The sequence below is a fragment of the Talpa europaea genome (genome assembly GCF_964194135.1).
Source record: "Talpa europaea genome assembly, chromosome: 15".
In the NCBI taxonomy this organism is placed as follows: Eukaryota; Metazoa; Chordata; class Mammalia; order Eulipotyphla; family Talpidae; genus Talpa; species Talpa europaea.
Window position 1 is genome coordinate 62,542,441 of NC_140083.1, and position 7,101 is coordinate 62,549,541.

A 7,101-nucleotide genomic window follows, 5' to 3' on the forward strand; every position below is an offset into this window, starting at 1 on the left:
ACCAGGAATGACTCCAGACATTGCCAGTCGCCCTCTGAGAGGGCAGACTCCCTCTGAGGAAGTGTTCTCAACCCTAAGTCCACGGGCCTTTTTTTTATTGAAAATGCAGTGTTACTTTCTGCTCCATCTAAAGACAGAAACACATGGTGAGATTTGTGTGCATACTATAGACCTTCCTGGAATGTCAAAGGCTTTCTGGGTCATAGGAGATTAGTTACTTCCAAAGCAATGCTCCTTAGTGGACTAGTGCAACTGGCTGGTAGAAATCTGCAGTCACCCAGTGGGAAGAATAGCTATGGTTGTCTTATCACCTGCCCCCTCAACTCTGGCCCAGGCACACCCAGCCTTTAAGAACTCAGATTTCAGGTATGAGTATAGCAGTTCAGCTACACTTCATCTCTTTCCAAGTGTCAAAATGTATTTGTATCCAAATAAGAATGTCTGTTGCAAATAATTGCTTGCTAATAAATAAAGTATTGAAGTTTGCCAGTGACTTATTTTTAAAAGTTAATTAGAATACATTTAAGGATATTTCCGTAATTATTCTTTTTAACATTTCTTTTAAAAATTGTATTTTTTAAATTGAGGTAGCATTTGTTTACAACACTGTGTATGACACTAATATGTATATTAAGCACGTGAAAGATATGCAGATACATGTTCAACCATATATTCAGTAATTTCTGGTTACATATAGTTGCATAATTTTTGTCCATGACAAATACATATGAATGCAAATTCATATTTAACTTCTACTTTATGACTTGAAGATTGCTTTCTTGGAAATCCCTGTTGTGGACAGCGGTGCAGATCAAAATTGACCCAATGTTGATGCAAATTCAATGTGAAACAGAAGATAAATGTTTCTAGAAAACAAGCTCTTAGTAACTTCCTATCCAACGCTTATACTTGATTCTTAACGAATCCTTCACTTTCTTTTAAATTGTGGTAAATCGTATCTACTATATAGTTCTTTGCTTTGAGGGTAATGAGATTGGTCTTTGCCTCTTCATCTCTTTCCTGTGTAAGTCTCGCTACTAGAGATGTTGATACTAAAATCAGAGTTGGAAGTGAAACTGAACATTTACCTCCAAAACCACCTCTTGCTTCTGCTTCACCTCACTGAGCGCACAGCGCTGAACCCACAGCAGCTGTTCAAGCAGTGTTTGTTGGAATAAATTAAATTGAGTTTGGTGAGGTGCAAATTCTCTGGCCAAGTTGTCTTCTTCAGAATTCTAAAGATACCATCCAGGGAGGAGAGGCGTGGCAGTTGTAGAGGAGTTGCAGGAGGGCTGCCAGAGGCTGTCTCTCCCTTCTGAGAGGCCAGGCACTAGAATGGAAAGCAAAGCAACAGAGGTGGCTGGTCCTCTCTGATCACTTCTTGGAAAGAAAGCTTCAGTAAGGGATTGTTGATAAATCCAGGATATTTGAGGAGGGCTTGGCTGACCTGTAGGTAAAATTCATCTGTCCTTTGGAGACCCTCCTATTGATCTGGGGTGAAGGGCTCATTGTGCAGACCCACCAGCCCTGCACACCTCTTCTCCCCTTCCCTCCAAATGCTCTCAGGGTTAAAGTTAAATAAATGTGTGTTGCTCATCCAGATTAAAAGGCCCTCTTATAAGTTTTAGTTCATAGAGCTAAAATGACCTCAGAAGTCATCCAAACCAACTTTTTGATACTGTCTACATGGAGACGGAGATTCGGGGAGATTGATTTACTTAACATCCTTGTGCTAATTGAAAAATAAGACCTAGTCTCTTGACTTGCTGTTCCATGCTTATGTCAGAATTAGAGCCCAGGATGCCAAGTCTCCTGTCCAACATGCAGGGGAAGGTGGGAAGCACTATACTCTAAGTTTTTTAGTGTTTCCAATATTCTAGCATTGGGGTAGTGGAAAGTGATAGAATGGCTGGCATCCATGTTAGTCTTCACACTCAATTAGATCAGAAATGCTATGTTGAATTTTTCTATTGCTTTTGTAATGCATAGACACAAAAGCAGTGGTTTAAGATGACAGCCATTTATTTTGCCACAGCTCTGGTTTCTCTGCTTAGAGCCTCTCCAGGCTAAAAGCAAGGTGTTGGCAGGACTGTCTTCCTCTTTGGACGCTTCAGAGACAGCCCCCCTCCCAGGCTCATTCAGGTGGTTGGCAGACTCCAGTGCCCGTAGCTGAGGTCATGTTTCCTTGGTGACTATGAGCCCCCCACCCCTACCCCCTGCATCTCAGAGCCAGCAAGAGCATGCCACTTCTCATTCATGAATCTCTGTCTGACTTCTGCCTCTTTTCTCTGCCACCAACCAGAGAAAGTTGGCAGTTTTAAGGATGCATTAGATTGGGCCCACCTGGGTAATCCAAAATAATCTTCTTGTTTTAGTTCTAGAACCATGGACACAGAGACCCGTGTGTGGGCCATTGTAACTGAATCACAGATGGGTCTGAGCTGACGTGGGTCCTTGAGCATGGTGGGCCTGCTACTTTGGGACCACCTCTGGCACAGTGGACTCTTCCCCACCTGGAGAACTCCATACCTTGAGTTACCTCCCTAGCTGTACCTGTCACCTACCTGGGGCAGAGTGAGGGAGTAAGCAGGGATCCCAGGCCTACCCTTTTAAAAAAGATGTCTCTTTCAAGATATTATTTACTTACCATAACATTCACTCAATTTAAGTGTACAATTTAGTGATTTTTGTTAAGTTTACAGTTTACAACTATCACCATAATCCAATTTCAAACATCATCACCCCAGAATAGTCCCTCATGGCCATTAAGCCTGCCTGTTTGTATGGCTCCTGGGACACCACCACATGTACTCCCCCTCTAAGGATCCCCTCCAAGAACTCAGCTTCTAGAAAATAAGAGCCACAGAAGCAGGTCTGTCTCAGGCCCTGATACAGCTCTCCTGTAAGGCCAGGCAGCACTTGGGGAATGGGTTCTTCTCAGAAAGGGATAGAAAAACTCCCAGCCAGGAGCACAGTGCTTATTGATGTTATGGGGACCTCCCGCCTCTACTGAGTGGTGGGGTCTCCAAGTGCAGTGACGGGTGACCACTGCCTGAGGAGCAGGATAGTTGGTGAGTGAGTCAGATTCCTTCCCTTCTTTCTGCCTCCTCTTAGAGAAACAGGTGGGATGCAGTGTGGCGTGGGGTGGGAGAGTAGGGAAGCCAATCTTGACGCAAGAGTGAAAGAGAATTGATTCCCATAGGCACTTTTTTAAAAAGATTTATTTATTTATGCATACAAGAACTGGGGTATAGGCCAAAGAAGCGGGGGCAGGGGTGAGAGGAGTCACCAGAGACTGAGTGGGGAGAACAGAACAGGCAGACTGACTGAAATACACTGCTGAGGGGAGCAGCGGGTGTGACAGGAGAGGTCTGCTGTGCCATGTGGGTTGCTCCCTGGTCAGCCGGGGATTGATTCATGCTGCAGAGGCTGCGGATAGCTTCACAGTGCTGTGCTTAACCCCTTGTGCCACCATGGAGGCCCTCCCATAGGCACTTTGTCCCTCCAGGCCCCACTTGCTCCTTTGTCTCTCTCCCCTGACCTTCATACAATAGGGTGACTTGACTCCAAAGACTTCAGGACAGAGGCCTATCACAGGAACTGTCCTAAGATCTCAGGAACCTGAAACATCCTTCACAGTCTGGAAGGTGGCTGGGGACCCAAGGCAACTTGGCAACCGGATTCCCTTGTCATGCCATCTGACTGCCCCATGAGGTTTAGAGAGTTTGCAGTAGGTGACCCTGATCTGGCTCTGCTTCTGCTTCCATTGCCCAAGAGAGGGTCTTCCTGTCATGCTCTCTTCTAACAGCTGCTCTTTGTCATGGAACTTAGTCCAACTTACTGTCTTCATCTGAGTTTACTTTTTACTCTTCTCTCCAACCTCTCCACAATTAGCATATAGTACGATCTTAAAATATATTTATGGAGTGATGAGTGAGTTCATGAAAATGGTTGAAGGATCTGAACAGGCGTTTCTTCCAACTTATGTATTCAACTGTACCTGATATCTCTACACAGATAACTAATTGGAACTGAACTTACTCATTGATTTCCAGCTCCCCAGACTTTTTCTTCCCCCGCCCCCATCTGAGACCTCAAACCTAGGAGTCATCCCTGTCCCTTACGTCACATCAGCAAATCTTGTTGGCTTTGTTTCTAAAATATTTCAATATCCATCTCCTTTTTTTTTCTACCTACACTGCTACCACCCTGGTCTAAAGTACCACCATCACTTTCCTCGTTATTGTGCTGACCTGACTGGTCTACCCTGTTGGTAGTCTCAGCCATCCGCACAGCCACTGAAGTTGTACTTTATTTCTTTAATTTTTATTTATTTTTAACTGACTGAAATACACTGCTGAGGGGAGCAGCGGGTGAGACAGGAGAGGTCTGCTGCGCCATGTGTGTTGCTCCCTGCCTGGCCAGGGATCAAACTCATGCTGCAGAGGCTGCTGGTTTCTTCATAGTGTGTTGCTTAACCCCTTGTGCCAACAGGGAGGCCCTGAATTTGTACTTTAAAGCACAAATCAGGTCATACTTGTGCTATTCCTTTGCTTGAAACCGGTAATGGAAAAGAATGAAAAGAACATCCATGCCCTATGGTGCCAGGTGCGATCTGACCCTTCCTACCTTTCTGGTATTCGGAGCCATTTTCTTCCTCATTCATGGGCTCCAGCCACTTTACAAACTCATTCCTCCCCCAGGATCTTTGTACTTGTGCCTCCTATCTGAAGTGCTACTTTGATTTTCCCACAACTGGTTTCTAGTCATTGGGTTTTGAGCTCCAGTGTCCCTTCCTCAGAGAAGCCTTCTCTGACCACTCCATCTGAAGTAAGCTGATGCCTGTCAGGGTGCTTTCAGGGCCAAGTAACAGCAAGTCAAAATGGCTAAAGCCATAAAGGAATGTACTCCTTCTTTCTTAAGAAATCTGGAGGCGGGTGTGCTAGCAGCACCACAATGTCAAGACACAGGGGTATTTGTGGGTCTGCTTGGCCTCTTAAGATACTGCAAGTGCACAGACGTCATCAAATGGATTTATATGAAGTGAAAGGGGAGGGAGCAAGAGGCACATAGAGCACTCCTCACATGCTTCTACCTTTATCAAGAAACATTTTCTCGGGCCTCCCTGGGGGAACAAGGGGTTAAGATGCAACCTATGAGGCTATCCACAGCCACTACAGCAGGAGTTTGATCCCTGAATAGGGAGCTACCCACATGGCACAGCAGACCTCTCCTCTCAGCAGTATATTTCTTTTTTTAAAAAAAGATTTATTCATGCATACAAGAACCGGGGTACAGGCCAGATGCACGGGAGAGTGATCATTCACCAGAGACAGAGCGGGGAACAGAACAGACAGACTGACTGAAATACACTGCTGAGGGGAGCAGTAGGCGTGACAGGAGAGATCTGCCATGCCATGTGGGATTCTTGCCGGCTGGCTGGGATCGAACACACGTTGCAAAGGCTGCAGACAGCTTCACAGCACTGCTCTCAACCGCCTGCGTCACCAGGGGAGGCCCTCAGCAGTGTATTTCAATCGATCTGCCTGTTCTGTTCTCCACTGTGTCTCTCGTGAATCCTCTTACCTACCACACCTCTAACCTGTACCCCAGTTCGTGTATGCATAAATAAATAAATCTTAAAAAAAAAAAAACATTTTCGCAAGTGCCTCCCAAACCCCTGCCAGAAGCAGGGGAGGTTGATGTGACCACCTTTGGCTGCAAGGGATGGTGGGAAGTGATTATCTTGCCTTTAATAGCCTCTTGAGTAAGAAGAAGGATATTTTTATGTATGAGAAGGAGAGAGAAAAGGGCATTTAGAGAAAATTCCAGACATAAGCCTGTGACACCATGAGTCTCAGATATTGGTGGTGATGGGGGGGAGCTGTGTTTTCACTGTGAGGCTTTTTCGCAATTATTCAGAATTATCCAATGGAAATAATTTAAGCAGAATGAATTCTATATGCTTTTGAGAAAGATAGTCAATCCAGTTATATTACATGTTTTAATTTAGGGCATAGAAAAATGTTTTATCTGACTAATCTGATTACCCAGGCCCCTACACAAAAGCTGTTCACACTTAACAAAGCTAAATTATGTGAGTAAGGTTAGTATTGTGTAATATGTGATAAGATATGGTTACTAAAATTTGCTTATCACATGACTTAAAACTTTTATGGCTTAACAGTAGTAAGAATGTTATTTTTTAAAAAAAGATTTATTTTATATTTTTATTTTAAAGATTTATTTATTTGTGCGTACAAGAGCTGGGATACAGGCCAGAGGTGCTGGGGGTGAGAGGATTCCTCAGAGCCAGAGTTGGGAGCAGAACAGGCGAATTGACTGAAATACACTGTTGAGGGGGAGCAGCGGGTGAGACAGGAGAGGTCTGCTGTGCCATGTGGGTAGCTCCCTGGCCAGGGATCGAACTCATGCTTGCAGATAGCTTCGTAGTGCTGATGCTTAACCCCTTGTGCCTTGAAGCACATGCTACATGCCAGGCACTGAAGTAGATGCTTTATAGATCTACTCGAGGATAACAACACTTATTGTGTACTTTCTTCACACTAGGAAGATTTATCTTTTTTAGCTCTTGTGCATATATGATCTTTATACATATATAATCAAATGAGGTAGGAATTAATTACGATCCTTTTGCAGATAGAAAACTGGTGCTCAAGAGGGTTAGAGAACTTGTCCTAGACCCCACAACCAGCTAGGGAGAGACAGAAGTAGGAGTCACTTTTCAGCTGTCTGACATCAAAGCCACTCTGCAATATTCCTGTTCTTCTGTTTTAGCAGAAGATTGTATTCTGGGTGTAGGCTGGTCAGACTCAGCTAATAAAAATACAAGACACCAGTTGAATATTGTATGGGATATTACATGGGATACACTTATGCTAAATAAATGCTGTTTATCTGAAATTCACATTTAACTGGACAGCCTGGATGGCGCTGGCATCCTCTCTGCAGAGATATGATGGCAACATGTGTAGCCCTCTCTGGTTTCCCTGCCCCCCACCCAACACATACACAGGCATGCTGGAAGCTATCTGAGCCTTAGGGGGTTCTATAAAAACACCCTACTCAATGTTCAAAAGG